This window comes from Lissotriton vulgaris, chromosome 2_1 (assembly GCF_964263255.1).
Source record: "Lissotriton vulgaris chromosome 2_1, aLisVul1.2, whole genome shotgun sequence".
Taxonomy (NCBI): Eukaryota; Metazoa; Chordata; class Amphibia; order Caudata; family Salamandridae; genus Lissotriton; species Lissotriton vulgaris.
This window is the reverse complement of record NC_141687.1, coordinates 941,702,927-941,729,364: the sequence shown is the minus strand read 5'-3', so window position 1 is coordinate 941,729,364 and position 26,438 is coordinate 941,702,927. Positions and strand designations below refer to the sequence as shown.

Here is a 26,438-nt window from a genome sequence, read left to right as displayed (position 1 = left end):
GTTGTGAGTAGGGGTTGCTCAGCTCGTGTGCCTCTCTTCTCTTTGCACTTGCTGCTGACGCTATGGTGTTGGGCAGTAGGGTGCACAATGCATGGTTCGCCCTCTTTCTCTCCACATGGTACAGGCAGGTGATGATGTACCTAATGAATAAAATACGGCATTAAGTCCGCAGAGGTGTCAGCCACTCTAGGAAGCGATGGGGGCTTGGGAGGTGCCAAATGACTCACACTGTTGCCACCTGCCTGTTTTTTTTTCTTCCTTTGTTGTGCAAATCATACATGCCCTGTAGCAGCCACCGACCTGAACCACACCAGTATTGGAAACCTGCCTGTAGGCTCTTGCTGGGCCCCCGTTCTCACTAGTGTGTGTTGGCGTGGGGTACTTCTTCCCCGTGAAGGGGCTGCTGCCTGTCTTCCCTGCCTTGCGCTCTCGGAGGTGGCCACATGGGACTCTTTGTGATGACAGCACAGCAACTAGGCTCCAGTCAACCAGGCTCGTTGAGATGGCAGCCCTGCCTGGTAGGCAGGTATTCCAGTTGTTCATCTAATAAAACCCTTTTAACGCTTTCCAGATGGGTTTTAGGTGAGATGGAGATGAAGAGCCAGTCATGGTTTCCCTATTCATTGACCTGATATGTGAAGCAAACCAAACAAATTTGCAATTTTTGGTCATTCTTTGCCAGTATGAGCCCTTCAATAAAATTGATCATGTTGTCAGAATCAATTCTCTGCCTGAGCATGTCCATAATGTCACTATTTAGATTGGAGCCAATCCATTCTGTTCTACCTTTGCATGTCACTTGTCTATACAAATCAGATTTCATGCATTTAATTACTGAATTTGGGGAGTTCATGGATTTAGCTACAGAATGTGGCAATGTCTCCTATGTCTTTATCAAGTATCTGCTGTTCAAAATGAATTTCATTATGTCCTTTTGTTTCTCAGGTCAATACTTCTATGTCCCTAGTAGTATAATTCCTGTAGAAGCCACACTTTTCTCCCCTTCTCCAATAAAGATTCACTTGGATACAAACTGCACTTGATTACATTTAAATGTGTGTGCATGCTGTGCATTTCCCTTTCTACGCACCTATGGATTTCCAGCATAAAAAGTAGAATTTTTCTGAATGCTTCCCCAGTGATAAAATGGGACTGAGCGCGGGAGGTTTTTTAAACGAGTATTTTAATACATTGGGGTTCTCGGACACATTGGACCACCACATGCACTCCATAGGTTCCTTGCTCTAACGACTGAGGGTCCTTTGCCGGTGTATGGTTTACTTTGCTAAATCATCACAAACTTGAAGGAAACACGTAATCACTGGCACGAAATCTCACCCAAAAAGGTAAGGAAGCTATTTAAAGGCAAAACATGTGGACTAAATATAGGACACTTTTCAATTAGCAAATTATCTTTACTGTGTGGGGCATTAACTCAAAGTTGTATTAGTCACCACACCCTGTGGGCCTGACTTCTGCCTAAAACCCTACTTAAGGGCTCACTGCCATTGTCTGATACTCTAAGCCTTGTGATGGTTAATACACGATGTTCACTTGCAGTTCTAGGGTGATTCTTTCTGCTCCGTGTATTCTCTGCCAGCTATGAAAATCCCAATGTATGCGGGTGAAGTGGAATTCAAAATACCCATGTACTAGTACTGCAGTGCTAAAAACTTTGACTAAAGTTTATAATCCAGTGCAGGTCAAGTGACTTGGAAATTCCAAAATAAACATTTGGGATTTCAAATCCCCATGCACATGCATTTCAGTTATCACCACTAGCATTGCTAACTGAATTGATATACAAACCTTCACCAAAAAAGATTGGTCAGTTGGGATTGGCAATCAAGTTATAAAACCTGAAATGTCTACATTCATTCTGATATATGAATAAACAAGGATTTGCCACCATATGTATGCAAAACGAATTTCCCTAACCCTACTGTTTAAAGGTTCTATAGAAGGGAAGCAGATGTACAAGAAGGGTTTGAAGGTACGCTTACCTAATAACGCCCAGTTCTCTTGTTAATTTCACGCGCCATCCTGCAGATCTCACACCAGCCACAGCAGCACACCGTCAAGGCATCATTGCAGATTGTCCCCTACGATAGCAAATATAGAGTGAACAATGTATTAGAGAATGGTGGTCTGAATGCCATTCACATGGCACCACACTGAAACTCTTCCACTTTACATCACATGAAGCAAAAACATGGACTAATAAGGCAAATTGTTATTCTGTTTATATATTTGGATCGAATGGCAGTGGTTGCGCACTCTTACCTTTGCCTTTGTTTGATTTAACCAGGAATTTGATGATGTGAACTACTTTGCTAAGAAAGGAGTTAGAGTGCCCAGGTGTTAGAGTGCCCATGTGTTAGAGTGCCCAGGTGTTAGAGTACCCAGGTGTTAGAGTACCCAGGTGTTAGAGTGCCTAGACAGCATGCCCATCCCCCGGACCCTTGCATCAGAGGTGAGGAATTCGTATCACCCGATACTCAGGACATATAGTTTGAAGTCAAGGACAATACATCTTTATGTTTACCTTTTCCTCTGGACAAGAGGGCCCAGCATAAACAACCGGAGCTGTCTGTTTACTGTGCCACAAGAGTATTTTCTACTGTTCAGGGAGACATGTATTGTAAAGTGGAATATGTTCAAACTTGTATATACGATGAATTAATGCTAAACCTTTACAGTTAGGGCAAGCACTCTTAAGAGATAACGCGAGAAGTAATTTCAGCTTGCTTTAATTTCAGTGGTTCCAATATAAAAATTAATATACACACAGGTTTTTTAAATGTAACTATTTGTGTCTGCTTATAATGGCTCCAATAACGCTCTTTGTTAGTATACAAATACATGCAAAAGCATAAAAGCAAGATTGGTGTTTGATTGCATGTAAAATAAATAAAATGTTCTCCAAACAATATGTGCAACGGGAAAAAAGCAGATGAAAATTACAGACATATTTGCTAAACTAAAATACATTTTAAGGACCACTCTATATGCATTTTCTAGAGAGCATAATTTAATAAAGCATGGTTGATGCATGCCAATAAAAAAAACATTTATAATAAACAGTAGTGTAAAACCATTCATTATAGGCAAAAATAAATTAGGGGTCCCATTCTTAAAGAAAGTCATAAAAAACACTTATTAAAACACTACTTTTTCACCAGAGGGAAAAAAAGCTCCCCGTGGAGAGATTCCTTTCCCTTGATTTTTTTGAAGTGAAGTCCTTTCCTACACTGGGAAAAACTATTACTTCTTCTCTTGTCAGAAGTAAATGAATTACCTTTTTCCAGGGTGGAAAGGGGTTGCAAGAATCCATACCCTGAGTTAATATGTACACTGGCATAATCGGAGAAAGTACTGTCACAACTACCATTTAATGGGACGGTTGTCATATTTTGTCGCCTTACTGCTTGTCACTTAATAGGACAAGTGGATTTTTTTACCCTTATAGTAGTCTGGTCCAATCGTCTACCCCTAAAGAAAGGGGAAAGTGGTGGTGTTGGGATTTCCAAATTCTTAACATGCAAATGTTTTGGTTAGTATATATTAATTACGTTTAGACATTAATGCACTTATTGTTCGTCATTTGTGTCATGACCTAGAACATATGATATTCGTATTTATTAGATTCAGAATTATTTCAACTAGAAAGACTTTACAGAGTAGTGAATGAGAGCTTCCATAGGTTGACATGACATAAACCAAGTTTGGGGTGGGACTGGAAGTGAGGCAAGTTTGACCTTATGGTGCAAAAAAGAACACAACATTAGTTTATCATTATCTATATGCACCAGGCTGTGGTTTGTGACGTCATCCGTATCAGCGTGGCAGCGTGTGATTGGCAAGCCATTGGGGATCTTCTGCCTACTCTTAAAAGCTGAAACTTCAAAGTTTCATTTTTTCTTCTTAAACACATCATGTTTGCCTTTAAGGAAAACAGGCTGCATTTAAACACGAACAAAAAAAAATTGCTTTATTTAGAAGCTATCACAGACAAGGTGGGCTGCTCACCTCAGCAGGCCACCATCACTGTAATGGCTCTCTGTTCTGTGCCAAAGCTACCAGGGGATGAGCTCAAGTTATTTAGTGACTTTAAGGGTTCACCCCGACATAGATTGTGATTATTCTTTCAGATGGTAGTCACCCACCCCAATTATTATCCAGATTCATACAGTGTAGCAATTGATTAAAGAATACAAACTCATTGTCTGCACTAATTATTCCTAATGGGTTGCAAAATGCGATGTACCTCAGTAATATTCATTAGGTAGGTCAATTTGCGAACCCACTAGGAATTGCTCATTTGAAGTTTGCAAGTTTCCTTACATAAGGAATTGTAATTTGGTAGGAATCGCAATTTGGAATTCTCAGTTCCTACTTTTTGTACATCTGGTCCCAAATTCTTTACTCTGTGATTCTGGGTTAAGATATGTTAGTATATTCAGTAATGCCAAGTCTATATCCTGAGCACAGGATCCATGCTAGGATTTCAGGATAGCAACATAAGCTAAATACACATAAAGTTGATCTAAAGGGAAAGCGAGTTCATAGTTGGTTATTAATCAGAAACCTTTGCAAACGTGAGGGATGAATGGACAGCAAAACTTTCTATAGTCAAGAACCCTTTTTACAGTAAATGTTAATGGTCAGATTGCTTATACTGTGTTTAATACAGGATAAGCATATATCTCAAAGATCCCGGGTGACAGATAAGAACAGTTAAGTGTAGGACGACAAAAAGAATTGCTCAAGATCACACGTTATTGTCATTAAGTGGTGAAGTCGAGATTAGACGCCACAGCTCCACATTGTATAAGAAAACAACGTAGCTACTAAACATTGGTGCCATTGTCTGTTAAGATGGCCTCTTATAGGTCTGCTGATGTTTTATTTCTATTTGCTGCTGCCATTATAATAGCTACCTTCCCGAAGTATATATGTTACTTGCAGTTTAGCATTTCATGTGATTTTTTAGCATTTAGATTACACGTCCCCAAAGATATCTCTAGTAAATGGAGTATTTTTGACTGTTTGGTTAACATTATCAGTACTCAATTTGTAATAACATGTGTGCCTGGGCTCTTGTTAGGAGGCTGCTGTAGCTGTAATTGCTCATGCCGACGCTGTGAACAACAATGCCCATACAACTATTAACAAGAACGCTCCAACAAGTGTGATAATTCAGACTATTCGAGGCCCCCAAAGCTATAAGAATGGGTTGGATGGCGGAAATCGTTTTGAATGTATTTTGAATGAACAAACAGCTGTTGTTCAGCTCATCCTTAATTTACACAGACAGCGCCACCCTGTGGCAGACTGTCATAGCGTCCAGTGTTCAAAATTAAGTGCCGGTGCTGAGCACCTGAAACCACTGGCTCAAATGAAGCACTGCTGTTGATGTTCCTACATTAGTGCACAATTCTGATTCAATCCTTGCAAGCTGTTTCTCATCTTTGTTATCCAACTGCGTTTAACAACCCAATATAAAAACAAATAGTTTTTCTGTAAAAATAACATTTTGCTTTTATACTAACACTAGTTTAGCTGCTGGCAATTTTTCCCTTCAAACACCCTCTTGAAAATCGCATTCAACCTGTGGAATAGGAAGTGGAATCAGAGGAGGACACGAAGTGCAGTCATCAGATATCTGCCGCAGTGCAGCTACGTGCAAACCAGCACCTGCACTGCTCCTCTGGATTTAATGATTGTGCCTTCTTTTTCCTCTGATTTAATTCTCATTTCAGGAGTTGAAATTAGTTCACAAAATTGTGTGCAGCCCCATTGATAATAAAGTGATGAACGGAGAAAAAAGTGTTAGACAAGGACGGTTTGTTCTGGTTACGGTTTCTTTCGTGCTTATTACAATAGACTGTAAGCCTGTTCCTGTCCCTCTCCTTGCATCAGCTGCTACCACTTCCTCAAATAAAATAGTGAACGAGTTTGTGGTGCAATAAAAGGAAACAGAAGGAGAAATGATGAAAACGATCACACCAGACATAGGCTGCACGTTGTCAAACCAAGTGAATTGGGAAATGGCGGCATAACGAACCCTGCCCACTTCCTCAGTAAGATAGGGTGGGTCTTTAAATTGTGCATAACATTCCATAAATATAGCGGTTACTTACTATCCCTAGAGAGGAGTGTTTGATGGTCAAAGCCTAAGATAGTAGAGTGTATTGAGCTCCAGGTTCGAATCTTGAACTGGAATAGCCTAGCTATCATTCCACTTCACAATGAAACCCATCCCACTTCATAATGAACTCCATTCCACTTCATAGTGAATTCCATTCCACTTCATAATGAACTCCATTCCACTTCATAATGAACTCCATCCCACTTCATAATGAACTCCATTCCACTTTATAATGAACTCCATTCCACTTTATAATGAACTCCATTCCACTTTATAATGAACTTCATTCCACTTCATAATGAGCTCCATTCTAATTCATAATGAGCTCCATTCTAATTCATAATGAACTCCATTCCACTTCATAATGAACTCCATTCCACTTCATAATGAACTCCATTCTAATTCATAATGAACTCCATTCTAATTCCTAATGAACTCCATTCCACCTCAAAATGAACTCCATTCCACTTTATAATGAACTCCATTTCCCTTCATAATGAATTCCATTCCACTTTATAATGAACTCCATTCCACTTCATAATGAACTCCATTCCACTTTATAATGAACTCCATTCTAATTCATAATGAACTCCATTATAATTCATAATGAACTCCATTGCACTTCATATTAAACGCCATTATTCTTTATAATGTACTCCATTCCACTTCATAATGAACTCCATTCCACTTTATAATGAACTCCATTTCTCTTTATGATGGCCTCCACTAACTTGGGTAACAACAGTTCTGCTTTTTAAGGGCCAGGAGAACTTCAACTTGTTGTTTCGGATATAACAAAGCGTAATGTTATTTTTCTGCATCCAGTCTAGAAACGCTGCTGTCTTTTATTAAGCGGTCACCCACTCCCTTATCTTCAGAAGTTGAGATTTTGTATGGGAAAATCAAGAGATTTACATACATGTGGGCGTGCCTGAAAGGCTGATCCAGCTGGTGAGGGTCAATCATTTTGTAAAGGACGACAGCGCTATGCAAACACAACTGTATATTAAGTTAGATTTACAAACGCAGGGCCTAATTCACAGAGCGCCTCAGGTCCGCAGTAATGGAGGAGTCTCCGCAGTCGTGGGGGTAGTTTAGGGGGGGTCTCCCACTCGGGAGGAATCCCCTCAATGAAAATGAGGGAGTCTCCACCCTCAGGCCTCAATGCGGAGATTCTGCCCCCAGTGCGGAGACACTGCCACCAGTGCTGACTGGAGGCTCTTTGTAAATCAAGCCGCAATGCCTCCTCCCAAACTCCACAGGCCTTCAGAGACATTGACCTGTTTGAAAGATGCCAGATGTCTCTGGACACGGTCTGCCTCTCTGGATGCTAACATCAGAAGATCTGAGCTGATAGATCCCTCTGTGGAAAAATGACTCATAAATGCCCAGATTCAATACATCTTGAGAAATAGTTATAGGCATATGACCAACAGTCTGCTACAGGCTTTTTGTTCATTTCAGATTACTGGTATTACTGCATTTCATCAATTTGCCAGATTGAGCGGAAGGAACTGACATTCTCAGCAGTGCTGCACGGCAAGAATTGCAGACGGTTGCAATCAGTTAATTCTTGCTGGAACTAAATCGGTCGATATTTTACAACTGAAAGACTTCAGTAGTAGCCCTTTCCCAGTCAGCTAAAGAACCGTGGACAAAGTAATGCTGTAAATGTTTAGCCACTTCCTCCTAGAGACTCCGGTTTATGATCCAGCAGAACTAGAGGTATTTCTGTTCTTTATTGATATGTACCCTGAAGAAGGCCTTTGTTAAGTAGCACACCTGAACGTTGTTTTCAATTGTGTATGTCTGTAACTCAAAAAGAGACAGCTGACATCCCTGAATCCCACCTGAAGACCGTCATTGGCTTATATGCTTGTGCCAGATGATGGATCCGTACTTACTGGGGTTCATAAACTCATATGACAGTTTTTTACTGACCAGGTTCCAGTTTGATCTTTTCCACCTCTTTCTCACCCACCCTAGGGCCAGAACAAATCTTGGCGTCCTGTGGCTGCGATGGAATATCTCCACAGGACATGGTCCTTTTTTACAATGTTTTGCATGTTTTATGATACCCCAGAAAGTCCTTATTTTAATCCTTATTCTGAAAAAGGCCAATTTTAGGCAACTGCGACCTGCTTTTATTTTTTTACAAATGCTCTCGGGCAGCACTGCTTTTTATGTGCTTAATTTTTGTAAGTCCGTTATCAGGCTCAGGGCTAGCTGTGATTAATTAGTTTGTTCCTCGATATTTTCCGTGGCTCCATACATTTTGCCCTGCTTAGCTCGCCTGTTCGACCATCAACCAGTTAATGAGTGGGGATTCACGATGTCATTTTAGGTGATTTGTTCATCTGATACCATCGGTGAGTTACACCTCCTGAGGCGCAGCCGGGAGAATGCTTTGTTAAAAACCGAACTGGTGCTTTTAAAACTGTTTGCCTATTCTGTATGCTCCTGCCTGTGTTGTCCTCGCTGGGCATTTGTTTGTTGGCCGATCCCCCAAGGCCATAGGCCACGCCCACTTTGTCTAGCCACGCCCCCCGCCGAAGGCACTTAACAGCGCTGATAACGAGCGCTTGCCAGAGGCTTTTACACCTCCTGAGGCGCAGCCGGGAGAATGCTTTGTTAAAAACCGAACTTGTGCTTTTAAAACTGTTTGCCTATTCTGTATGCTCCTGCCTGTGTTGTCCTCGCTGGGCATTTGTTTGTTGGCCGATCCCCCAAGGCCATAGGCCACGCCCACTTTGTCTAGCCACGCCCCCCGCCGAAGGCACTTAACAGCGCTGATAACGAGCGCTTGCCAGAGGCTTTTACACCTCCTGAGGCGCAGCCGGGAGAATGCTTTGTTAAAAACCGAACTGGTGCTTTTAAAACTGTTTGCCTATTCTGTATGTTCCTGCCTGTGTTGTCCTCGCTGGGCATTTGTTTGTTGGCCGATCCCCCAAGGCCATAGGCCACGCCCACTTTGTCTAGCCACGCCCCCCGCCGAAGGCACTTAACAGCGCTGATAACGAGCGCTTGCCAGAGGCTTTTACACCTCCTGAGGCGCAGCCGGGAGAATGCTTTGTTAAAAACCGAACTGGTGCTTTTAAAACTGTTTGCCTATTCTGTATGCTCCTGCCTGTGTTGTCCTCGCTGGGCATTTGTTTGTTGGCCGATCCCCCAAGGCCATAGGCCACGCCCACTTTGTCTAGCCACGCCCCCCGCCGAAGGCACTTAACAGCGCTGATAACGAGTGCTTGCCAGAGGCTTTTACACCTCCTGAGGCGCAGCCGGGAGAATGCTTTGTTAAAAACCGAACTGGTGCTTTTAAAACTGTTTGCCACTTGTGTGAGCGCTCTAGCGCTCATTTGCAACACAGGTGAGCCCTACTTAAAGCTCGCCTCCTGCGCGCAGCGGTGACGCGCAGCGGGAGCGCCGGACTCTCGCTGGAGTCAAGCCAGAGTCCTGCCCGTCTGCGCCCGTCCGCGTCCCGGAGGCGGGCGGAGCGGCGGTTGGGACTCCTTCTACAGGGATGTGTCCTCCTGGGACCCTCGTCTTGCGCTATTCCCCTAGCGAACTTCGCTCTTTCTTTCCTCATGGCTCTGGCTGTCACACTGTATTCCCTGGTCGTTACCATGGGAAATCCCGTTGCCCGGGTTGTGGCTGGCGCCCGACCCGCTCGCTCTTTTTACGGCCGAGCAACAACATCTCTAGTATGGGCTTCGGGTGCATGCTATTGAACACCAGGTCAGCTTGCAAACATGCGCAGGACATCTATGAGCTTCTCGATGTAGATAAACCACTATGCCTCATGCTTACTGAGACATGGTGGGGTGACTCTTCTAACCCTGATGTCGCTTTGGCAATCCCGCCCGATTACAACATCTTCAGAAAGGACAGAGCCAACGGAAGGGGAGGTGGAGTAGCGCTAGTGGTCCGGAAAGGAACCCCCTGCGAGATCCTGCCAGCTATTGACATCCGAGGCTCGGAGACCCTAGCCTTCTCTATCACTCTTTCGCCCCACCAATCCTTTAAGGGACTGCTTGTATATAGGCCACCTGGTTCTCCCGGCACCTTCTTTGAAGATCTGGATATGGTGCTGGTGGAGTTGGCCCTGAAAGCCGAACACTTCATCGTGGCTGGCGATTTCAACTTCCGGATGGATGATTCATCCGACCCGGCTGCCGCCAAACTCTCGGAGGCGCTGACCCCGCTGGGGCTCATCCCCTACTTTCAGGAGCCCACGCATGAGAAGGGACACACCCTCGACCAGGTCTTCTCGTCTGTCCCTCTCGAGGGTATAGAGATCATTCCTGTCTTATGGTCTGATCACTTTCTCGCCAAATTTGTGATCAAGGGCATAGTTAAATCAGTGCCTATCCCGGCACATCAACAGGGTCGTGTCCATAGGGCTTTCCATCGTGTAACCCCGGAGATGCTGGCCCAGGCAGCTGAGGCCCACCCCTGCCTTCTTTCAGGTGATCTAGACAGGGATCTGCAGACCATGCAAGACTGGTTATTGGATAGGCTAAACGATCTTGCCCCGGAAGTAACATCTCGCCCGACACCGAAACGGGTCTCTGCGCCTTGGTTTACCGCTGCACTGTCGGCTACGCGGCAGCAGTGCAAGGTAGCCGAAAGAGCCTGGCGGGCACAATATGACACTGTTGCCAAGTTGACATACAAAACGGTGGTTAAGGCTTATCACCGGGACATCCGCCTGGAAAAGAAAGCTTATCTAGCCAGGAGAATTGATGCTGCTTCCAACTCCTGCAAGGAGATTTTCTCCATTGTGAGAGAATTCACCTCACCTTGGTCTAATACCTCGGACCAAAAACCATCTGGCACCTGGGCCACGGACCTTGCTGACTTTTTTACGAGCAAGATCCAACGCATTCAGGAGTCATTCCTGGTACCAGTGTCTGCGGGCCAGACTGAACCTGACATCATCACACTGCCACAGGCCGGGCCAGGGGCGACGTTGAGTGTGTTTCCTCCAATCTCTGCTCCGGACTCCCTGGCTCTTATGGGCAATTTAAAATCGGGTTCTCCCCTTGACCCATGCCCTGCCAAGTTTCTGGCGAAAGTCGCGGAGGTGATCAACCCGTTGGCTAATCCGCTCTTAAATCTTTCGCTGAGGCTCGGTGTGGTCCCGCATACCTGGAAGCAGGCGATGGTGATTCCCTTGCTCAAAAAACCTGGTCTAGATCCGAAGGCCCCGGTCAATTATAGGCCCATCTCTCTGCTGCCGGCCCTCACGAAGATTCTGGAAAAGCACGTCCAAGGCGTGCTCTCCAACTTTCTTGAATCTAATGAGATCCTGCACGCCACCCAATCGGGCTTTCGTCCCCATCTCAGTACTGAGACAGCGCTCCTGGAGGTCTCGGAAACCATTAAAGGGGTTCTGGACTCTGGGGGCAAAGTCATGCTGGTGATGTTAGACCTGTCGGCGGCGTTCGACACCGTTCCCCATGATGGTCTTCTCGCTAGACTTTTCGAGATAGGCCTACGGGGGACGGTGTTCGACTGGTTTTCCTCTTTCCTAGCCGGCCGCCGGCAGTCGATCTGGGCCCCGCCTGATTCCGCCGTGATGCCGCCTCTGGGAGTCGGGGTCCCTCAGGGCTCTATTTTGAGCCCGACCCTCTTTAACATCATTATGACCCCATTGGCGGCGTTGGTGGAGGCGCATGGTGCCCAGATCGTATCCTATGCGGACGACACCCAGCTCCTCTTCTCTTGTAAGAGAGGAGGTGACTTTGATGGGGAGAGTATTCGGGATTGCCTTGGGGCTGTTTTTCACTGGTTCCATCTAAACAGCCTTAAGTGCAATTCCGACAAGTCCGAAGTACTCTTCTTTGGGTGCGACACAGAGCCAGATTGGCAGACCTGGTGGCCACGGGATATGTTCCCTCCGTCCTGCTCCTCTCAGGTTGCTAAGAATCTGGGGGTGAAGATGGATAACAGGCTTACCTTGAAATCCCAGATCCTGGGGGTGTCGGGCATTTGCTTTGGCATCCTCAGGATGCTGCGGAGGTTCCTTCCTCTGTTATCCGTGGAACATAGGACGCTGACAGTCCAGGCTCTGATTGGGTCCAGGTTGGATTATTCCAACGTTCTTTACCTGGGCCTTCCAGAGTACTTGCTGCAGCGGCTTCAAGTGGTACAGAACGCCGCTGCCAGGGCAATCTTTGGCCTCAGTAGGCGCTCCAGGGCCTCAGGCTTGCTGGCAACTTTACACTGGCTTCCTATCCGCAAGAGGATCGCCTTTAAGGCGCTGACCCTGGCCTACAAAGCTCTCCACAAGGAGGGAGCCAAGTACCTCCAAAAGAGACTGGTCTTTTATCATCCGACCAGGTCTCTGAGGTCGGAAGCCCTGCACCTTGCTGTTGTCCCCCGGGTAAAGAAAGCGCGCCTCGGAGGCCGCTCCTTTGGACTGCTGGCTTCTCAGCTATGGAACTCTTTACCACTGGCCCTGCGGGGAGCCACCAGCCTACTGGCTTTTAGGAAAGGCCTTAAAACTTGGCTGTTCACTCAGTAGCCGGTCTTCCGTGAATCTCTGGCCCACTCTTCTGTTAGTTTTTTATCTGGTGTTATGTTTGTATGTTGCAGTTTTGTCTCTTTCTCCAATAAAGCGCCGGGACACTCTTTTTGAGTAGCCGCGCGCTATAGAAATAAACAAATAACATAACATAACATAACATAACATTGGAGCCGTGGAATATCTGTATTTTTATGTGTACATATTATTGTTAAAACTGGTATGTCCCTGTGTGGATTGTATTTATTATATTTTAACTTTTGCTTTTATGGTTTTAATAAATGAAACAGAATAAAGATTTACTTAGTTACTTACTTATATGCTTGTATAAAAATGTCCTTGTCTTTCTGACTGCTAAATATATAACTTGTTCCAAGCACTTTTTATAAATGTATGAAAATATCTGCACTGTTCATAAAAAACAACAAAACAGGATTGAGCTGGTTATAGTGTATTTGGCATGTTTAAAATACATTTTGATAATGGATGTCTAATCAAGGATTGACTGTAAATGTACATTATGATAATGTCTTTAATAGCAACAGGTGTAAACTATGTCATACTCTCTCTAATGCACCTTTAGGTACTGTTTCTGGGTAGAATTTCGGTACACAAAATTCATACAATCTATTAAATATGTGCAAATAGATAATAGATAATGCTAGAGAGGCACCAACTTTCAAATTAATTTCAATTTTTTCCCAATGTTTTACTCTGCGTTTGCATAATTTAATTAACAGACTTTTACAATTTGCGTAATGCAGTTGTATTCTTCTTCTGAAGAAACCTTAGGAAATGGACAGCAAAGAATTACACTGGCACTCAGCCCGAAACAGATTTTGCGGTAGAGAAGGTGTTCTACTTATCATCATACAACTACTAGCCAACTTCCCATATGCATCTACAAATTTTTACCCAGGTGATTCACATCAGCATTTAGGCTCATTCGGAAACTAAGGATAGGCAATTTACCACTGAGAAAAACACCTAGTTTTTAGATTCAGTGATTCCAAGAAAAATCTCCTACTAATGTTATGATCTAGAAGGATTGTCGCTCCATGCGTCACTGCTGGCCAAAGAAAGGCCTCACTCAAACATGTTTGGCATTCACCGACAGGTTTCAGCCACGCATCATGACATATTTGACATGGTTGAAGAAAAAAGCCCTTGGCATATCTCTTCTCGCAAACAATGCGAGCAATATGTTGAGTCTGACATGCACAATGAAACTAGTCACTCTAAGCCGCAGTACAGTACTTTTTATCCATGATAAACTTTACACCACACAGTCACATTATATACTGCCAAAAAGACAGAAATCTAGGGAATACAAATTATATAATTCTACCAGAGACCTACTGGCCTTTGTGGAAAATTGGTGTATTTGTCAAAAGACGTAAGCCTCTAAAAATCGGTCCCAGTATAACAGGCTTGAGCCTTATATGTGACTGACACTATTTCAGATCTCTAGTCGGTTCAAAGCTCTTTTTTTTAGATCCAAATAGGACATTCCAAATATTTTTATGTTAGAAAATAAAGCTCATAAGGTATTTTTAAATGGAAATATTGTGGAATGCAGAATCAATGTTTCCGAGATTGCACTCAAAATTTACTTTCCTCTGTAGCCCAAAAAAATCCTTATATTACCGTTTTTTGCCGGTGCTGAGAACTTACGTGGAAATTAGGGGTTTCTCCTTTGTCTGATTTTCACTAAATGGGAACTTTGTTGGAATAATTTTGCTAATTCTGATGGAGGAGAAAATGCTACATTTGATTTATTCTACTTCTAAAACAATATTTACACTCAGGGCACATCCTCATTGAACTATTAGAATCTATTTTTTCGGCAATCATTGTTTTTAGTTCTAGTTTAAATTTTTAGTTCTAGATTATTCAAAATGTGGCTGTGCATTTACTACTATGCGTTTCAAAACATCAATGTTTTTCTCTCATCTCTCTGATCTCCATTGGTTGCCCATTGGAAATAGCATTAAATTCAGGGCCTTTGTTTCGCCTTTTGTGCATTTGCCAATACTGGCCCAATCTTTCTTTGACAGCTCCTCAAACCCAACCACATCCTTACAAGAACTTTGAGGTCCTCAAACTGTATATTTGCCTGAGTACCTTGGATGGTGAAAACTAGACAGGAGGATGAGCCTTTTGTTTCCTGGATTCAAAACTCTGGAATTCCTTCCCTCTGACCCGCAACTCTGTCCTATTAGAGCAGCTTTTAGAAAGAAATGGAAGCCTTGATTGTTCTAAATTCCCACGATTTGCTCAATCATGGTTTGTTGAAAGCGCTGGGGAGCCTTTTCTTGGTAGACATGCACTTTTAAACATAAACAGCTTTCAATATATTTGACCAAGTTGTGCAGAAATAACCAGTAGCCATTTATTTTCTTCACTGGCTAAATTAAATTCTGAATATGTTAGAATGAATCATTTACGTGAGCAAATAATAGCTTCAGATATCACACATTCACAACCCACTAAACCAGCTCTTTGTCCAGTTTCCATATCAAAAGGTTTTGATTCAAAGTAAGTTGACAATCAGGAAGTAGCACATTGTAAACATCTACGCGAAGATCAGCCATTGTTCACATCAAAGATTCAACTTATATTTGTCACACATGGATAATATTTACGTGGTTAAAGAAAGAGTGTCATCAACCCCATTGAATCTATATTAAATGTATACAAAGTCACATTACCCTGATTCCGTAAGAGAGGCGCATGTGGGTCCGCAAGGCAGTCAAACCCCCAGGGGCAATGCCAAGCAGGAAGGGCTCCCCGTAGTTGTGCGCCACACAACAGCCTAGGATGGTAGGACAGCACATCCCAAGGAGGCCTGGAAAAAACAAAAACATAACATATCAGCATACTCTTAGGTTGTCAAAGGATACTCTCGGCTTTAGATTATATTTGAACGTTAAGGGATACAGTTTAAGACCCACTTCCAGGTGAAAGACCTGTGTGATCCTATACAAATCTCGTGGTCTTTCCGAGCCCTTTTTGCTGTACTGTACTGCTGTTTGTATACAGAGCTTTATGCCCTTTGTGGGGCACATGCCAACCGCATGGATTGGCAGGCACCCACAAAAACCTACATATAAACCTGGAGGACAGCGTCTTTTATGATGAGTTTTATGAGAAAAAAAAAAATTATTGGCCATGACTTATTCTCAGTATCTTGTAATGGGAGAGTATACTAATTCTGTGAATGCAGTGTTATAGCTTTTATTGCGATAAGATGCCTTGACCCTGGTGCTATCGTAATTTTTTACTTTTATGGTTGATTGACCGAATAAAGTTGTTTGACTGAAACATGGTGGACAAGCACTGTTGCCTCCTGATGATCCCTTGCAGGCTCTTTTCATATTGGAGTCCATCAACAAAGATATTTTCATTCATGTCTGGCCTGTGGTGAAGCTAACAAACAGCTATGGACCTGGAGATTGAAGTTCTCTGTGTATTAGTTTGCTTCCAAAGCAAACATTGGAGCCTTTTGAAATAGGTTAACTAACAGTGCAAACTGGTGTATATAGATTGTGGGAAGTTTACATTGAGAGTATGCCTCAACAGCTATATAGAAGGTTACTAAAGCCACCACTGTTACTTAGCCACTCACAGACCTATCCTCCCAAGAGCAGGGATGGACCTCAGTCATGGAAAATGTTGGGCAACCTTTTTACTCCATCAGCATTCCATCCTAGAACTGGTTTAGGGCCAGCTCTTCAAGGCCATAAGCATATTAACTTGATTGTTGCCTCCATGGACTAGACCTAAATGGTGCTACAAACATTCTAGAAAAGAACACAAAAGGGCATTTCAGAATTCCTAGCGGCCAATTTAAATTCCAAGGCACGCCGAACTTGCAAGATAAATAATTCAGGATCTGCGACTTACTTGTCAATTGCACTTCCTGCTGCCTTCCAGTCCATTTTAGGATCTGCCTTCTCCCCACTCCCTGAAAAGAACCTGAATGTCCTCTGCACCTTGGTGTGGACAAGAGGTTTTTTTCTGGACAGAAAGTATTCTGCAATAATTCACTTATATGGTGCTCACTCGTGGGAGCAAGGGTTCATTGTGAAATCCAGTATATTTCATACTTGTCTGTTTCTCTGAAGCACTTTTAGGGTGGGGAAGGGCTCATCTTGTCCCACATTTAGAAGGCTTTTACATGCCTGCACTAAAGTCCTTCTCCATAAAAAAAGGAGAAATCATTTTTTCAAAAGTCACCTACCCTCCTAAAGAAACATGTCATAAATCATATAAACACTGTGCTACAATGGACTGATAAACACTAGATAGAGTCTATATCTGAAAACACATTATATTATAAGACTTATATAAACCTAATCGGATTTCTTTGCTGCACTTCATGATTGTGGCCATGCAATCTTGAATCCCTCCAGTACTGAATTCACAAAAAGAGGCAGCTTCTGTAATTTCTATGTACAAAAAGGCTCCTGCTATAGAAAATGGAAAGTGGTAAGAGCGGTTGTTTAGGATTCCTACATTTGTCTTGAATTTTGATCACATTGTGGAAGGTGTTTAATAAAGTCTTCCAAGTCACATGTATCTTTCAAGAGACTTTACCAGTTTATATTCCAAATCAAATAAGCATTGTCAAAGCATATAGGTCTGGCCTTGATAAGCTGATGTGTTGGTTATTTGGGAAGTCACAATCAAAAAGCAAAAAAATAAATAAATAAATACACCACCGCCTGAACAAGACTGGAATGTGCTTGCAGTACACATTTTAAATGAAAAATACATTCACTGTGGTAGCTCGTTTTCTAGTGAAGCGTATTTTTTAAGTACCAAGCCTTTAATTGTGTCATGCATTTTTGCTGGTTTTAAAAACAATAAAACAGAAAATAAATCCCCATTTAACTGAGCACCTGAGGTGCATGAAAAATAGTTAGCTGGTATTTAAAGTTATAGTTAAAAATATAATAAAAAAGCACACTTTCAACAAAGTTTGTCACTGAAGAATAAGGAATTATTTGTATTCAGATGTGAACAATGTGCAAATGTTTTATGCTTTCACTCAATGTAAAGTGGATAAAGTAGGCTGACCCATTGTTTCATGCTGTATGCTGTGGTGGGTAAAAGCAAAATGCGAATCATAATTAAACAGACCAATGAACGAAGGCTGCTGATAAAGAGCCTCTCTCTGTATGTGTATGATGCATTTGTTTTCAAACACAATAATCTGGTGAAATACCTGAAGGTGTATCAATTGCCAGACAAAAAAACCCAGTATCTGTTTATTTCCCAAAAATGTAATCTAATTAAAGAAAAACATCTAGGTCTCTATAATTTCATTTGTTTCCATGCAGCCGCTTTCATTGGTGCACCCAAGCAGTAGAATTATCTTTCTCCCCATCAGTTTATCCCTAGATCCATGGCGCTGGTACAGATGCCTGTGATTACAATTTCCCACGATTTAAGGACTTCAAATGTGGAGTGGAGAAGTGTGGCTCAATGGTTAGAGCGGCAGACCCTGATGCAGAGGTCTAGCCCGGGACCAGGGTTCAATTCCCCGGTCTTGGGCTCAAAATTCCACAAACCTGATCATTCTCGCCTCGGTGCCTATTCCAATCATGGAGTCCCACTCTGCAATTCTGGGCAATAGCTTGCTTAATCTCCACAACGGCCCCCACAACGCCTGGCCTCCACCTTGGGGGTGCCTAGGAGTGGACGCCTCACAGGGAAAGCCAGGATGGGTTCCACAGTGGTATTCGTACAAGCGCCTTGAGACCCTTGCGGGTGAGTAGTGCGCTATACAAGTATCAATTTACATTTACATTTAAATGTGAATAAGTAGCACATGTGCAAGTGGTGGATACCTAAGAAAGAGAACTGCAAAAAGCCACAACACTCAAAGGGCAGCAAGAGTTGAGGGCACAGCCAGAGTAAGGCTGGAGACTACAGGGGCACTTCAGCACATCAATAGCCGAGGAAATAGGCTGATTGGATAGGCATATAGGTCTGAGCAAACCGTGAAACACACCCCTGCCTTATGGCCATCGCCAATTACTGAATGCATAATGTACATTCCCTATATTGGGACAGTCTCTATCTTCTGAAACAACGTGTTGCTGCTAGGCAAAACACGTGTGTCGAACTGGCCCATGGGGCAATCTGGTGGTCGTGTTTTTGGCCTGTTTTATGGTCTGGTGGGCTGGTTCATACTGTTGATTTCCCTGATATTATTACCACAGTCATTGCATGCAGCAAGCATAAATGTATGCAATCTGTTCTTTGTAAAACACCTGTACAGCGTGTCTTTACAAGTTCAAAGCTGCCACAATTTGCAAATATAGGCAACTTTTGTTTGCTTTTTGACTCACTAACGGGGAGCACATTTATTTTGGTGCTTGGGCCCATTTTCTGCCCCAGTCCAACCCTGGAATGCACCCCTACAAATAAACACAATTTAGAGCACTCAGAAGCCTAGGGGGCTGGAGGGCGTACGCCACCCGAGCGTCACTTTTTTGACGCTCCGGCAGAGCAAGCCACTCAATCATAACTATGTGGCAATGCAACGCGGCCCTGTGTGGCTCTTCATGGACTCATAGATATGGAGCAAGACAAAGCAGCGCATGTGACGCTGCCCTGCCTTATTCTGTAACAAGGAGGAGGTCCATGGGCGTTGCAGTGAATTTTCCCACACAACACCCATGGATGCTGCCCCAGGTTTACTTAATCATATCAACCTGGGGGTAGCGCCTGGGGTTTGCTTGTCCAATTGATGAGTGCTTTTGATGATGATCTCTGATCACACAGCTTAGGCCCTGTGATCATTTGTGCCACAAAGGACACAAAGGTTTGGTGCCCTCGTTACAGGGGCTGCTCGTACTTTGTTCGATCGAGAACTGCGACTGCATGCCTGGGTTTGGTTTTTCTCTTCTTGTTGTAGAAACTATATTTGTCCTGTGATCTAATTGTCATAGGAAACTAGGGTTTGGCCCCCTCATCACAGAGGCTGTTTGTACCTTAATTGATTGAGGCTCTGTGATTGCATGCTTTATGCTCTCCCAGTTGTAGCATCAGTATTTACCCTGAGGTTTAATTGCTTTGTAAGTGACCATTGAGTAAGGTTCTACCCTCGGCACATCCTCAAGTGACACTATTTCCTTGATTTATCGGACTTACCTTTGCTTGATTTTTATTTGGTATGGTCAATTATTAATTACGTTTCAAATTGTATCATTGTTTTTGCAACATATTGTCCTGATGATGGCTCTGGTCAATTTTACCTTGAGTTGAAACGTTGACCTGTACTCATGTAATATGGACAGTCAAATCATTTGGTATATTCACATACTGTAATTCCAATTCTGTTGTCAAAATCAATGAATGGTTCTCTTATGCTTAAATTACGGAAATTAATGGCAGCCTTTTGCTCTGTATAATCGTTATCTGTATTATTTGTGTTGCTTCCATGCAGTGTCTTTGATTAAAATTCTCTTTGTGACCAATTCCTCAATTTTCTGAACTATATATATATTTTAGGTAATGACTCTTTATTGGTCATCTGTTCAGACTAAGGGAATAACTGTGTACTCCTTTTCTGACTTGTGTTTGGGATTACAGATCCATGTTGTTTTGGGTTACCTGTGTGTCAGGCTTACTTATACTTTTAATTGAGATGTGTTTTCATTCATGTTTACAGCTCCAGTCCTCTCTCAGCTGAGGTTATCCCAAGTGAACTATATTTTTTGTTCATATATAACTACCCTGGTTCTTAGGGTTACCGAGTTGACTCCCTGATTTGTTATTATTGCTCTACTCTGTGTCTAGGAGGCATTCCGTTGCCGATGGGGTGGGTTTTCCCATGCAACACCCGTAGATTTTAACACTTCCCCAGATTTACTTAATCATGTAAACCTGGGGCAGCGCCTAAACCTTTTACCTCCCCAGATCAGGTGTAACAAGGAGAAAAAATGTTATTTCTCCTTGTTTTTTCTTTATAGAAAGAGGGAAAGGCCTCTCAGGATTTTTTGTGCAGGAAGGTGCCCCTTCCTGCACAAAAACAATCCTGTCTGCAGTGGAGGCACCCTGGAACCATGGTGCAAGGGTGCCTACATTGGTGCTAGGTAGCAAACTGTGCACCAGCCCAGGGGGAAAGGACAGATATGCACCGTATTTCATAAATACGGTGCATTGCTGCCCTTGCACATTGGCATTGGGCAGCACAACAAGAAGACTTGTGGCGCTGCCCTAAGCCAATGCCTCATAAATGAGGCCCCTGGTCTTTTTTAGTCAGATTGCGAATCTATTTAAAAAACAACGTGTTTCTGAGTTTTTCCCCTTTTGCCATGTATAGCGCTTCAAACCTGTGAAAATCCCTATAAAGTCCCACTGTTAAAGCATTTAGTTATTTCATTTGTTCTATTTCCCAGTCAGAAGCGGCGGCTACTTACATATGCCACAGTCATCGCAGCAGTCACACATGGTGGATCCCCATTCTCCTGTCGGCGATATAGAGACCCCAGAGGCTGCGCCAGGCTGCTGAGTGACCACAGACATCGCTTCCGTAGAGATTTTATACTGGTCAGAACGGATCCTAAAAATGAAATAAGAGGTGCGATTTAAAGCAAGCACATTTTCACCAATGTAGCCCTTGTTGACACAGTTTGGCACTCTAGTCACTAAAACGTATTACAAGGCAGGGCCACAAATGGAATATATAATTAGGCCTATTAGTAACATGACTGTGAAACAGTTGCGGCCGGCATTAATCGCGGGTGGAGGTGCGGGGGTAGTGCGGAGGGGGGCAGGGCAGGGGGGGTGCCGCAGGAGGGGTAGGGCGGGGGTAGCGTGGGGAGGAGGGGGGTTAATTTCATTTTTTTTTTTACTTACCTGTCTCCCGGCCGTGTCCTGTGTTTTCTGGGCACCTGCCTCCAGCAGGAGCAGCAAGCAGGCAGCCTCCCTCCCCTAAGCCAATCACAACACTTTAATGGCAGCGTTCTGGAAGGGCAGAGTGTGCATGACTGGTTTGGGCGGCCCCAAAGGGTTGACCAAACAGTCATTGCACCCTCAGGAGTGGGCACACCACTCCTCCCTAGCTAGCTCGCAGAGCAGACCCACCCACACGCAACCAAACCCTTCTGCTTTCTCGCAGTGCGAGAAGCAGAAACCCAAAATAGTAGTTATTATCATGTTATGTTTCTGCTTCTTACACTGCGAGAAAGCAGTGGGCAATGCTCCTCCGTCCTAGTAGAGAACTGCCCCTGCTGTGGAACAACTTAAAATAACCTCACCAAATAGATCCTCTAAAAGGTTTGTGGTTTTCAATCAGGCTCAGCCGGCCACGACAAAAAGTGAAATATAGTCAATAAGATAGCTCAGTGGCTGACTGTGCCTGCTGCTGCAGAGACCTCTGCTCAAACTGAAGGTCAATGGGTTCAAGGCCATTGAGTTCTACTCCTGTATTAATTCCTCTGATTTGATTAAGTAAACCCCATTGCATTTGAGATTTGGTAACAGATGTTTCTGACACTGCTGCTCTCACTGTCAAGAACTGTCAAGAACTATTCTATTCTTAAAGCACTTATATAGCGCATAGCTACCCTTAGGCATCCCAGTACTGGTGCTGGGAACTGCACCCTCTCTACTAAGACACACAAAATGGAGGTACTTCACAACGGGGGCCTCATTTATGAGGAATTGGCGTAGGGTAGCAGCACAAGTCCTCTAGCTCTGCACTCACAATGCTTTTGTGCTGTTCACCCTGTACCTCACGCTGCAGTCACATGAGCATACTACTCACCCTACACTCATGTGACACTTCACTCACCTGTCCCCCTCACTGCTAAATCCGCAATCTCACTCAAACAAATCCATCACTAACCATGCATTCATTCGTCCCACTCTGCACGTATATCCGCACCCAAATTCATAGGGTCACCTAACTCACCCTGCAGTCACTCCTCTTACCTACTCTCACACTGTCGTATCGCTCCCTGTGCACTCACATGGGCACTTCTGCCACCCACACAGCACAGAGGGTTTATGTGCCTGCTACAAAGAACGTGTTCCGTGCAGATCACAGAACTGAGTGTGAGTAAACTATTAATAGCGCTATAAAATGAAATGTTTGTCAGAAAGGGACTATAGAGAGAATAGGTGCATTGTTTGTGACTGGTAGTGAGAGACATCATGGAGAAGGAGGAAATGGGAGAGGGGCGCCAAAAAAGACGGTTGCACCGTATGCGACCAGTGCTAGGCCAGCCCTGGCTGGGAGTGTTAGCCTCCCCCACCCCTTGACAGTCGGGTCCAGTTGTGCGCCTGCTATGGGCACAGCTAACCTCTTAAACGACGACTATGGAAAATGCCTCAGAGCATCTGAAGCGCTATACAAATGTGACAATGCGGTATAAAACACATAGGGGCAGATTTATGTTGTGTATGCGCCACGTTTGCGTCACGCAACTGTGGCGTAAACGTGGCGCATCCTTACGACCGATTTACAACGTGACGCATCTAGGCAGATGCGTCACGTTGTAAAGCCCTGCGCCGCTTGTGGGCGTTCTGGCGCAGGGTGGGCGTTCCGGGGCAGGTGCGCCTCGCAAAAGTGGCTGAGTGAAATCTATAAGATTTCACTCAGTCACTTTTAGGCCAATGCTGCGTCAAAACCCTGCACTTGCTTGAAGCAGGCGTAGGTCTTGATGCAGCATTGGTCAGATAGGGCACCCCCGAGCCTTGCTGGAGCTGCGTCGCGCTTGCGACACAACTCCAGCAATGCGTCACTTTTACGGCACAGATGCGTGACGCATCTGTGCCGTTTTTGCCCCACGGTGCGCCGCATCATAAATGCGGCGCACCATGGGTGGCGCAGCTGTGACGCACTGTGGCGCATGTTAACTGGCGCATCCCTCGGGATGCGCCAGTTAACATAAATCTGCCCCATAATATTAGTTGGGCAAGGATTAGCCAACCATCTACTGATCCAGAATGCTTCCCACTCTTGAATGGCGGAGGTGTGGTCACGTGGTTAAATCTGCTAACTAAGGATCTGGAAGCTCTGCATTCTGATATTGACTTCCGCACTTCAAGGAATGGCGCGATTCTGGGCAGATCACTATCTCCCAGCGCTTAATGTGAAGCTCGTCTTAGTTCCTGTGCTCGGCACCAGCACTTAATTGACAACACCGGCACTTGCTACAGTCTACCACATGGTAGCAATATTTGACTCATTTCGAAATGAGCAGAACAACAATTGTTTAATATTTTAATATACATTAAAAATGAGTAATGCCTGCCACCCATGCCATTCTTGTAGCTTTGGGTGGGGAATCGTCTGAATTGTCTCTCTCGTAGGAGTGTGATGGTCAGTTGTGCTGGTGCTGTCACAGACAGCACTGCCAGCAGGAGCAATAGCTGGTGCAAGCTACAGTGGCTTCCTGACGGGGGCCCGGCTCTTTTTTTATCTTTTACAAAGGTAAGTACTGCTGTCTCCCTGTGCCTCAGTTCAGTTATGTGAGCAGTTAAGAATAGGTGTAGTGCGAGTAATACATGCTATGTAAAACCGCAGGGGTTGAAAGCATGTTTGTAGCCAGAGGCTTTAGAAAGTTGTACTTTGAATCATGCGTCTCCCTCACCACAGTTTAATTTATTCTGTTAGCATTTCTGGATTGAAAAAACAAACACCAGGACACGTACACAGTCTTGTGATGGTACTCCAAGGTCTGTTCGAAAGGGCGCCCAGACAGGGATAGCGCTACGAAGATGGGGAACGCTATACAAATGCCAGCCGCAGCATGATCTCGTATTAGCTAAGTAGCAATGGAATACTGTCCACTTTCGTGTGACGTTGTCCAAGGTGATGTGGAAAACCTATTCTGTCTCTCTGCAACGTTCTTCAGAAACTTTGTACAAAGCAACCCTCTTCCCCAAAGGGACTTTGCCCTTATTCCGACTTCAGAAGTGTTCAGAAGCAACCAGTAATAAGGGTTATCAGACGAAGCTCACATGGTTTGTCAAAGGCAGCCAATATATACATGCAGGGTTATTTATATCAACCAACAACCAACCATCAGCAGTGTGGCTTTTTACATTTATGAATGTTTCTTCTATCACTAGAAACTAGGAACAACAACAAAATATATACAGAGCCGAAAAAAACAACAAACGCATAGAAGCCAGAAACAAGACGGAACACTTACCCTTGGACTGCCTGTGGGCTGTGTGGGACATCGCCGAGGAGCAGCTATTTAAAATAGGGAGAAAAGGGAAATTGCAAATCGTTGCGTAAGTGGAAAGGATACACATCCTTCAGTGGCCCATTTTCGTTCAGCTCTCGGGGTGTGATGTCACCGCCTTTTCGTTAAACGGTCCTTGCGGGCTCCTTGCGCCGGAAAGACGAGTGACGACACGACACGGACCCCTGTGGAAAGATTACAGTGGCGGCCGGATGCAATCGGATAATGAAGAGCACGACAGTAGCGTAGGCCTTGGGTCATGGGCCCCGGAGTAAGAGAGCCCTCGGGCCTTCGAGCCCCGGTGCATCTGCACCTGCTGCATCAACGGAAACTTCTAGCACACCCAGTTACATCATAAAACGGCCATGTATTTGAATCCCTTTCCTTTATGCTGCCGGGGACTTTCACCACAGAACAAATTATTTTGAACAATTCCCTTCTAATTCGTTTGACAAACGTCAATTATTTTTGGGACTGTGAGGTCTGACATTCCTCTCACACTTTTTTCCTTATCCGCTCTGGAAATGCTACTTTTCAAAACATAACAAGCATTTACTGCAATAGGTCTCGCATTTACGCAACGTTACGCTAACAACTAGAACATAAAAGCCATTCTTTTTACAATGCCAATAACTGAAACGCGCGTAAATGCCAGACCTATTGCATTGGAAAACAAGCATCTGTATACTAGAATAATACTTGAGAACTGACTGATGATTCTTCATAAACTGTGAAGCAAAAATTCGTACTCTGTGAGATGTCCAGTCATGCACTGGGGTTGTGTCCAAGTACACTGGCCCCTGGGGCAGGGTGGCTGGAATCGATTTATTGCACCTTTGCCCTTGCTGTCAATTTCTTTTATTTTAAATAAATGTATATGTTATGTTGACTGCACTGGATGTGACTCAGAAGTCCTGACCCTCTTCCTATGAGGCACTGCGGCTCTTGTCGCTTTGTATTGATGAATTTAGGAAATAATATTACGGCAGAGATTTGGAAATGTTCTATAAGTGCATCACTCCTCATCTGTCGGGAAAGCATGACGCCTTCCACTCCAAACTATTGGCTCACATCATCACTCTATCCTTGGGGTGAAACGCGCGTGTGTGTTTGCCTCGTGAACTACCCCTAAAGGTTTAGCCACCCAAGTCTATAGAGAAACAAGTTAGGAATTCTGGGTGTAGGTACTTCATGGTAAATTACACACGTGTGGCACATCATATGCACTGAACATTTTCCTCACAGGTGAAGTGTTTACTGCCTGCACACGTACACTGCGTGAGGTTTACAATGACATAAATAAACAACAGTTTATGTTATTAGCAGTCGAACAGTGAATTTCTACCTTTCATCCCGCCTTATATCACTATACGCATCAAACATTTAGGTCAGCTGAAACAATCTCTGTGGCAATAGCACATACACTAAATAGAACATGTAACATGATAAGCGTTCTTCTGAACAAATACATTTGTTTTTCAGCTAGGACTGTAAATTACAGTTTCAGCAGATGTAGCATGGAACTAGTATAATTTATTAAAGATAC

At 43.9% G+C, this 26,438-nt stretch overlaps 1 long non-coding RNA gene across 1 annotated transcript in view; it reads right to left on the bottom strand.

Annotated features, from left to right (window-relative positions):
* The window catches only part of LOC147731438 (uncharacterized), a 30,997-nt gene extending 5,782 nt beyond the window's left edge, over window positions 1-25,215 (bottom strand). Inside the window, exons 1-4 of the long non-coding RNA XR_015308443.1 lie at window positions 24,857-25,215; window positions 21,113-21,255; window positions 15,389-15,525; window positions 2,004-2,102 (exon numbers count right to left, since the gene is read on the bottom strand). This is a non-coding gene — a long non-coding RNA (uncharacterized LOC147731438). The remainder of the gene's footprint in view (window positions 1-2,003; window positions 2,103-15,388; window positions 15,526-21,112; window positions 21,256-24,856) is intronic.
* Between the last annotated feature and the right edge of the window lie 1,223 nt (window positions 25,216-26,438).